The 9,845-nt window shown below is 47.9% G+C and overlaps 1 pseudogene; it reads right to left on the bottom strand.

Moving 5' to 3' along the window:
• Nucleotides 1-4,758: 4,758 nt before the first annotated feature.
• On the bottom strand, nt 4,759-5,726 carry LOC136480073 (coniferyl alcohol acyltransferase-like; annotated as a pseudogene).
• Nucleotides 5,727-9,845: the final 4,119 nt, after the last annotated feature.

Below are 9,845 nucleotides of genomic sequence, written 5' to 3'. Positions count from 1 at the left end.
TATGAAATGGACTCAACTGTCTACGATCTAGCACTGTAGTAAGAACTAGAAGATAAAAGATGGTGAAATGGATCTAATTGCTCAATTCTTGCTTGAAAGTAGAACATGTGCTTACATAGAATGGTTAGATAATGAACTAACCATGACTACTAATAAGAAACATACATAAGGATTCACTACTAGTAATGCTTTTCGCAAAAAGGAAACCCAACAAACTATAAAGCTTATCATATCCTTTGGAGTCGGGAAATTATTCCCACTAGTCGGGTAAGTCTTGCGAGTACATTATGTACTCAGGGTTTATTTACCCCTATTACAGGTGCAGCTTGAGTGGCTGTTGTGTAGAAGATTCTTCTGGTGGGCACAGACAGATCCTTGTATCTTATCGTTAGATGTTTATTTCAATTGCACTGTTTAAATTCCGCACTCTGAACTTGGTATTGTAATAATATATTTTTGAGAACTATTGTTGTATGAAATGGACTAAGTGATGCAAACATGTTCTCATTATTGGATCCTAGGTGAAAAACGTGGATTGTTCGAGTTCTCCCTTGGGGTGTGCTCGACAAAACCGTTCGATGTAGCTTACTTTCGAGGTGCTTAGCGTCTGGTGGAAGACTAGTGCCTCCGGAAGCATGCTATTTTGGGCGGTTCTACCATAGGTATGTGATCATCTTATTAGCGTGATAGCAATGGCAAGGGACTAGTTGAAGGAGGATGAAATCGATCATCTTATTAGCGTGATAAATGGCAAGGGACTAGTTGAAGGAGGATGAAATCGATCATCTTATTAGTGTGATAGCAATGGTAAGGGACTATATGAAGGAGGATGAAGTCAAATCATCTAATTAGCATTTTTTTGGAGAAAGCTCAGCAATAGTTTGTAGGTTAGAGAATAGATCATATCTCACATCAAATATGCAAAGGCCAAGTTGGTGGCTAAGGTCCCTCAAATCCTCAAAATCAAAATCATGTGGATAAAGCTTTGCCTGGCTTAACAAGTTATCCACAATGAAACCATGAAAGTAGGCTCTTGGATTAAAAGCAGCCAAGCAAACGAGCAATTGAAAGTTTGTCTCATTGAAGCGGCTGTCAATAATATCGTTGAAACAATATACTTGATAGTAATGCTTTTTTGTAATTTCTAGATTTGTGTCTCCACTTCTTTGGATCAATATATCATTCATCTTCCATTTCTAATTTGGAAATATCATTCTTCTCAAAAAATCCATACACGTCATCTAATAGTTTTTCCTAATTTTCTCTTCTATAAGCTCATCTAAGTGGCATCTAGTGGTCTCACACATTTAATAGCATTCACTATATGTCCTTATCCTTCCATTGTAGTGCTAATGGCAAGGTATTTGTGATTCTTTATATAGTCAACATCAGATGCAAATAGAAGACGGAGTCCAAAGACTGGAAATACAATATAATATTTTATGCTTAATCTCTAATTTTCTAAACCTTTTTATCATTTTCCACAATTTCTAGTACCTTGACTATTGTAGAAAACATGTCAACTAAACTCTTGAGACATTTGTAATGAGAACTCCAACGAGTATCTCTAGGTCTTTGAATACTTTGCTCTTGATTTAGCCCTGCCCCAATTTGAAGTTGCCCACACCCAAGTGCCTTACTTATTTCTTTAAGGTTAATATCTCTAATCATTTCCCTTCTCTTAGATGATCCACCAGCAACATTTAGTAACATGGAAACCTTAGTAAAAATCACTAACCCCTTTATGCTTTCTCACAATAGACACAAGCACATCTGTAATAAAAAAAATTTCAACTATAAAGTTTTAGGTCTCGTTGAGCTCTATAATATCAATAAATGGTGTCTCTATCTGAGATTGCTTTAAAATTTTTAAAATTTAAATACCAAAATATATGAGTTTAAAATAAATATTTGAGACGACACTAAAAAACTCTAAATTTTTTTATCAATAGTAAGAATGTGGATCATGTCAGTCACTACAACTTTATTATTAACTATATGAACATTCAAGGTCAGTTAGAAATTCTAAATTTTGAATCTTAAAATTTATAACTTAAGCCACATATTTGGTGGTGCTCTAAATGACCTCTAATAAAAAACTTTTCAACTACAAAGTTGTAGATTCTATTGAGAACTACAATTTTGTTATATACTATATCAACATCCAGAGGTTGTTCAAAAATTTCAAATTTCAAAGTCCTTTAACTTAAAACAATATTTTAGGAATAAAAAAATTCAAACAAAAACTTCTCAACTACTCTGTGACTATTCATATGAAAAATGTATGAATTATTTTTAGATGCAACTATTTATATAGATGGACATCTTAAGATGGTTGCTCTAAAAATTTATTTATAGAGATAGACACTTAGAATAGATGCCTCTTACAATGATTTTAAAAGAAAGAGGATCTCTCTGAAAATCTGAAAATCTGAAAATCGATTTACAGATATGGATGTCCTAAGGCGACCTACTTTGCAAGGCGGCCGCACCCACCTCTGTAAATAATTTTCAGAGACAAGTATTTGATTGGAGGCCGCATGACCATTTATAGAGGCAATTTCTAGATGTGCCTGTGTTAATTGGAGATGCTTACTTCTAAAATTCTTTTTGTGGTAGCGTGCTGTCTATTACTACGATTTTATGGTAGTGTTGTTTACCGCTAAAAAAATAATAGCTCATCGTAAATACTAGCAAGCATTCACTCCTGAAGCCAACTCCAACATTGACTATCCGGTATCCACTAAACAGGTTTGCTGATTCTGAATCGATTAGCCTGCTGTCGCGCATATTTGATCGCTCCAGTGTCATGCTTCATCACTATTCATTCCCATTCATTAGGTAATAATGTGATATAGGAATATAAACATTTTTTTTGTGAATTTGAATTACAAACATTTAAAATAGCGGAAATGCATGATTTCTGTCGCGCGTGCGCTAGCGCTACGGAATGCGCATCGCTCTTTGCTGCTCGTATACGATCCAAGGGCTACCGCAGAGATCTTATCCACACGGCCTCACCCGACGCACCCCACATCTAGTCATGCGCCGCGTCTCCTTCCTCAGACGCACTCTCTCTCTCTCTCTCTCTCTCTCTCTCTCTCTCACCGGTGACGACGACGGCGATGGCGAGCTCCTCTAGGCGGCGTCCTCCCCACGCCGCACCACCTCCCCGTGCTCGCGCCCGCACCCCCAGCCGCGCCAAGCTCGCCGGCCATGGCGGAACCAGTCCCGGCCTTGGCGGATCCGGTGGATCCAGACCCAGCCATGGCGGATCTGGTGGATCCTGCCCCGGCCATGGCAGATCTGCCAAGGTAGGCCTCCTCCTCCAACTCTGGCAAGCTAGGGTTCTGGCGAGCTCTCCCTTCTTCTCCCCCAACTCTGGTGGACTATAGAATGGTCGTCCGAGGGGAGGCAGGTAGGCCAGGCGGTGGGGATGGTCGAGGGCGGCTTAGGGGACCTGACAGCGGCAGGGGTGGTCGGGCCAGGTCGGATGGTAAGGCTCGCCGGAGCTAAAGAAGATGGCAGCGAGCGAGCTCGCCGGAGCTGGAGAAGGTAACGGCGGTGGGGGGAGGGGAAGAGGGCGGCCGCCGCGGGTGCTAGGGTTTGTCAGAGCTCTGGCAAACTCTAGCGCCTGTGGCGGGGCGGTGGCCGGCGGGGGGGGGGGGGGGGGGGTGGGGGGGGGGGGTTGGGGGGGGGGAGGGGGGCGAGGGCGTCGGAGCCGGCCAGGTCTGCTCTGTTTTTATTCTCTTTTTTTGCCAACCAAAATAAATCTTTCCAAAATTAGAGTGTGCAGCCAGAAATTGGTTTTCCTGCACGCGCACGCTCCACGTACAGTTCCAAGTATCAAATTTTTTTACTTGAGCTCCTTACATCGTTATGGCAAACCTCAACTTCGAGTGAGTCAGAGCTCGGCGCCCATTTAAACTGGTCGGACGCCTGTCACAACTGCTCGGACACCCACTTCAATAGCTTGGACGCTGGTTTCAACAGCTCGGACGCTCGTTCAAACTGCTCAGACGCTTGCTTCAACAGCTCTGCTCCTAGTTAAACTGGTCGGAAGCCTGCACCTAGCGATCAGCTGCAAGTTGAATAGCTCGGACGAACTCAAGACGATGTTGCTCAACGGATACAAGGTGCTCGGGAACTAGCTGTGGGGGTATGACCCCGGTACCCACAGGACAAGACATGGGCCGCACCATCAGAGGTGGCCCAGCCCACAAGACCAAGGCGTACAGCGCACGACACTAGTCGACATGCACCACATGGCTATAAGAAGATATTATAATACCAAATATGATATTTTCCTTATAACACTACCCCTCCAGAGTATATAACAAGGGGCAGGGGTCCCCTAGTCAACATCCTCATACGGATCCTAGGGTTAGCCTAAGGCATCGAATCTCTCATAATATAATTCACCAAAGACACATGACATATGGTATTACATCGAGCCGACGACCTAAACCTACCTAATCGCTGTCTCTTGCGTTCTGTGTCACCATCTCGTTCCCTTATGCGTACCTGTACCCATTCATCTACTATAGTGGGCATACCCCTCGATATATTACCGAACGTATTTCGTTGACACATACAGTAGACAAACGTACGTACACACTTTTACACAGATGGAGACAAACAGAACAGAGCGTTAACCACGAATCACACGAGTCACGTAGGGATGAAGGATGATACGGCACAATGGCGCCATCACAATCCAGCAACAGCTTCTCACCCGCCGGCCAGCGGCCAGGCGCTTCACCCGAAGACGTAGCTATTCTCCAGCGCTCTGAACACCGTCGGCTCCGCCTCCATCACCTCCACCACCTCCGGCACCGTATGCACGTACACCACCCAGTCACCATTCCGCCGCCCGCTCGGCATCGGCATGACGTAGCCGGCGCTCCCTGGTCAGGTGAAGTGGTAGGACGCGAACGCCGGCCTGCCCCACCCGAAGTCCACCTCGCCAACCCGGAGCCGCATCCCCGATGACACGACGCACGCCATCTTGCCGCCGCCGTCGCCGCCCCCTTCCAGGTACACCCTTGCCACCATGGGCTCCGGCCGGTGGTGCTCCACCCAGTCCACGAGCTCGCGGAAGTGCTCGCTGGTCGCGGCCTCCGCCACCCACCGGTGCACGTCGCCCGCCACGTCGGCGAGGGACATGCCGTCGCGCCGCAGCAGAGCGTCGGTGTCGATCTATCCGTAGGGGATTGTCAGCACGTTGCCGAAGTAGGCCCCCGTGGCGCCGTCACGGCGGAGGCGAGTGCGCCCGTCCACGACCACGGCCCATGCAGCACAACGACCGCTGGCGTGCTGCCGAGGCCGAGGCCGTCGCCCTGGCGTGGAGCCGCCACAGATGAGTCGTGAACGCCTCCAGTTTCGTGCGCCTGGGCCCCACCGTGGCCTGTAGCGCCGCGACATCAGCGACGGCCACGCGGTAGATGCGGTTGGCGGTCGCTGTGTCGGGTAGAGCCGGGCGGTACGCGGCTGATGGGGTCGTAGAGGCGGTCCGCCAAGGTGGTGCCGGTGCACGGTGGTGCTGGTGCACGCGGCGCCTGGAGCGAGCGGTGGAAGGACAGGTCCGGTGGCGCGGGGCTGCCCCGGGCGGCTGCGGCCCACGCGACCAGGAACATGTTGAAAGAGTACGCGTCGCAGACGCGGTGGTCAAAGGTGCAGCCAACGACGGCACCGCCGCACCTGAACTTGGTCACCTGCGCGTGCATGGGTCGCAGAGCAGTGATGAATGTTGACGTTAGTATTACCTATCAAGCTCATTTATCCATCCATATCCACTACGTAAAAAACGATTTTTAGCAACGTTTTGAATTTTTGTAGGGGCGGCCGGTGATGGAGCCACCCCTATAGTGACGTGCTCGTGTGCTCAGACACCAGCCACCCCTACAAATGGAACAGCAGGGGCGGCTGGTGATACGAGCCGCCCCTACAAATGTGGTCTGATTTGTAGGGGCGGCTCACTCACCAGCCGTCCCGGCGTTGCTATTAGTAGGGGCGGCTGGTGATTGAGTCGTCCCTACAAATGTCCCCATATAAATAGCTCTAATTTGTAGGGGCGGCTCAATCACCAGCCGCCCCTACAAATGACCCACATATAAAACAACCGCAGCACCTTCTTCCTCCTCGGGTCACCCACTCCAACCCGTGAAAGAAAGGTGGGGAGACGTTGGGCACCTTCCAAAAATTGCTCTACTAAGGGGAGAATGTTTTGGTCTCAAATCTTTTGGTGGAGAGGTTGTAGAAGGTAAGAAAATGCTATTCCATACTTTTTTAAAGTTTTAATGGTTGGTTAGTGAGTACTTAGTATTCTCTCTCTTCTATTGTGCTTGAGCTACTTATGAAGCAAATTAGACCCAAGTTTTAAATGTACTAGGGTAAATTAGGGAGGGGAACACGATCATACCCTTATTTGGTCCATGTTTCTTGATTTTAGTGAACAATTAGTTAGTTTTATGGATAGTTTCATGTGCATGTGGATCTAGATCTAGGGTTTGATTTTTTTACTTAATTTCGTTTTTTGTAAATTTATGTTTGATGAAATTGGACTAGGGTTTGTATGAAAGATATTGGGTAAAGTATAATTGTTGCTAATTGTTGTCTTTGAAATTGTTTATTGTAATCCATAAATATGTATTTTAATTATTTATGGATAAATAGGCCATTAATTAATTTTCCTCTACCATGATGTGTTGTATGCTTCATGTAATTATATTAGATTTATATTCATATATATCTGAAGTATATACAATTATTCTCAAGTAATTATTAATTTGATTCATTTTTATATATATCTGAATAAGTAGTCCTTTAATGTTTGTTTTGTTGTTGTTGTAAAAGATGGAGTACAGAAACTCTTGGATGTATGGTTCGTTAAGGTTCAAGGCAGGTTTCCGTGAAGAGGTGGATAAATTTATTGAAGCCGCAAAGATGCATGCAACGATATTGAAAGAGAATAAGGATACAATTATTTGCCCCTGTAAAGATTGCAAGAACTGTATGGCATGGACAGATATGACTATCATCATATCACATTTGATTATGCGAGGATTTATTGAGGACTACACAGTGTGGATTCATCATGGTGAAACGGTTATTGTTAACGACGAGGATGAGGAGGAATACGACGACGAAACCATAGAATCCCTGTCCCAATATTCAGCAGAGCTTGATGCACGAATGGATTTCAAGTTTGACAATGAACAAGGTGGTGATGCTGGTGGTTGGGATGGTAACGACGAAGGTGGTGCTAATAATGATGGTGGAGCACATGTCGGGGATGAAGACGATTTGGAGGACATGATTCGAGCCCTTGGACCAGAGATTTTACTAAATAGCCCGAAAGGTCTAGAAAATTTGTAAAGGGTAACAAAAACATCAAAGGAGACTGTGTATGGTGTTGAAAAGGGTTGTCCGACACATTGGACATTGCTACGTTTTGTGCTTGAGCTGCTCATCCTAAAGGCTAAGTATGGCTGGTCAGACTGTAGTTTCAATGATCTATTGCATCTCCTGTCATGGGTGCTGCCACAACCTAAACTCAGTTCCCGCCAACACATACCAAGCTGAAGAAGGTCATAAGTCCATTGACAATGGGGGTTGAAAAAAATCCATGAATGCCCCAACCACTGTATTTTTTTTCGTGGCAAAACGTTCAAGTCACTAGATAAATGTCCTCGGTGTGGGGCCAGCCGGTACAAGAACAATGACCTTTACGGTGGGGGCGAACCCTCCACGGGGAAAAAGAGGAATAAGAAGGGTACAAAAAAGGTGGTACAAGAATCTCAGCCCCCAGAGGACACTCCATTAGACAGCTGATGCAAAGCAGAGAAGAATTCCTGCCTTGGTAATGTGGTACCTGCCAGTGACCGATCGCTTGAGACGTATCTTCCTAAACCCTAAAGAAGCCGCACTCATGACATGGTGTGATGATGAGCGCAAGGTGGATGATGATAAGATTGCACACCCGGCTGATTCTAGTTCAGTGGCAAAGGTTTGATGAGAAGCTTAAAGAATTCAGCGATGACCCAAGGAATGTATGGTTTGGCTTGAGCACCGATGGAATGAATCCCTTCAATGAGAGGATGAGCGAACCACAGCACATGTGCCGGTGTTTTGGACCGGCGAGCCCTCAACCAACTAGTAAATTTGTACTGCATGTTCCTAATCCCGGATGGTGATGCAAAGAGACACAAGGTTTATGCTGGTTCAGGCAATAGGTGCCCTACGTCTAGTCTGAAAGATCAATCTTGTATTCCTTGCACCGAGGTGCTTGTAGTAGGGGTTTACAAGCAGGGCGAGAGAGGGAACTAGTCCTAGGTCTCTGCGTAGTGGCGTGAGTTGCTTGAGACATTGATCTCAGTCAGCGAGGGAGAATGAGTGACAGAGCGCTGTGTGTGTTCGTATATCTCGTGAGTTCGTCTATGCCTGAGTGCGTGTGTCCGTGAGCGTCCCTAAAAATGGCCCCGGTCTCCCCCTTTTATAGTTGAAGGGGGGACAGGGGTGATACATGTGTTCGCTACGTGGCGTCTTGTGAGTGGAGGTGGCGTGTCCGAGTCCTGTAGCTTGCCACTGTGGCGGCATGGTCGACGGAGCAGTCTTTGTTCTTGATGCACTAGAGCGACGCGCCGGTCACTGCCCAATTCTGTGCGACATGGGAGCTCTAGTGATAGCTTGACGCAGGGCATGGCGGACGACGTGCCGGTCGCTGTGTGTCGACAGCGTAAAGAGCCGAGGCTTAGTTGGTGCCGAGGCCGAGCCATCGTGGGGGGCTCGGCGGGCACAAATCCCGAGGCTGCCGAGACCCTGAAGTGGATTGCCAAGGCTCGGAGGGAGCAGTTGGTCCTATACACTAATTCCGTGGCTACAGTGACCCAGACTTGACTCCCCACGCCGTGTTGTTCTTGGAGCAGGGGTTAGGTAGCACAGTGCAGCACGTGCGTCAGTCGTGGGCACAGTACTAAGCACAGCGACTGGTAACCCCTGCCCCATCCCATCCCGAACGGCATGGTGTTGATGCGACTCCCATTTCATCAGTCGCTCTGCTGTGTCGAGCCGTCGTCTGGCTGACGTCGCAGGGAGTGGTTGGTCGCATTAGTTGGACATGACGTTCTGTCAGGGAGATCGGTCGAGGCGGAGGTGACGGGGTTGTTGTCGAGCTGGCCTCGAGCGAGGCGGAGAATTGGCACCTCGTCCGAGGCTTTACGTGTGGGGCCTCGAGCGAGATGGAGGATCGGTTCCCCGTCTGAGGCCTGTCGTGTGAGGCCTCGAGCGAGACGGAGAATCAGTTCCCCATCCAAGGCCTTGGGTGTGAGGCCTCGAGCGAGACGGAGAATCGGCTCCCTGTCCGAGGCCTTTCGTGCGAGGCCTCGAGCGAGGTGGAGGTTCGCCGGTAGTTGTCTCTTGGCTTTGATTTTGAAAGGGTCTAAGCGATCTTTTTGGTTCTCGCTTAGGGGACCCCTTTTTATGGTACCCGACAGTAGCCCCTGAGCCTTGGGGAGAGTGTGAGTGCTCTCCCTGAGGTTTCGACGAGACTTGGCTCGTGGCAGCTCCTGGCAGGATGGTGTTTCGTACTCGAGGCCTCGGTGGGTGCGCGCAAGCGCACCTACCGGGTGTAGCCCCCGAGGCCCTAGAGGAGTGGATTTATTCTTCTAGGGGCTTTTCTCATGTTGTGCGAGGGGGTTTATCGCATTTGCTAAGCCCATGAGTGCGAATTCGGGTCGCTGGGTCTTGGCTTGGTTGTAGGAAGAGCCCTCGAGCCTTTGCACGGAGCGAGAGGGCAATCAGGAGTTCCCCTGGCTTTTTGTGCGACCCTTGCGCGTCCTTTTCGT

This window comes from Miscanthus floridulus, chromosome 9 (assembly GCF_019320115.1).
Source record: "Miscanthus floridulus cultivar M001 chromosome 9, ASM1932011v1, whole genome shotgun sequence".
NCBI lineage: Eukaryota > Viridiplantae > Streptophyta > Magnoliopsida > Poales > Poaceae > Miscanthus > Miscanthus floridulus.
The sequence above is the reverse complement of the archived record's forward strand: the minus strand, read 5'-3'. Positions and strand labels throughout refer to the sequence as shown.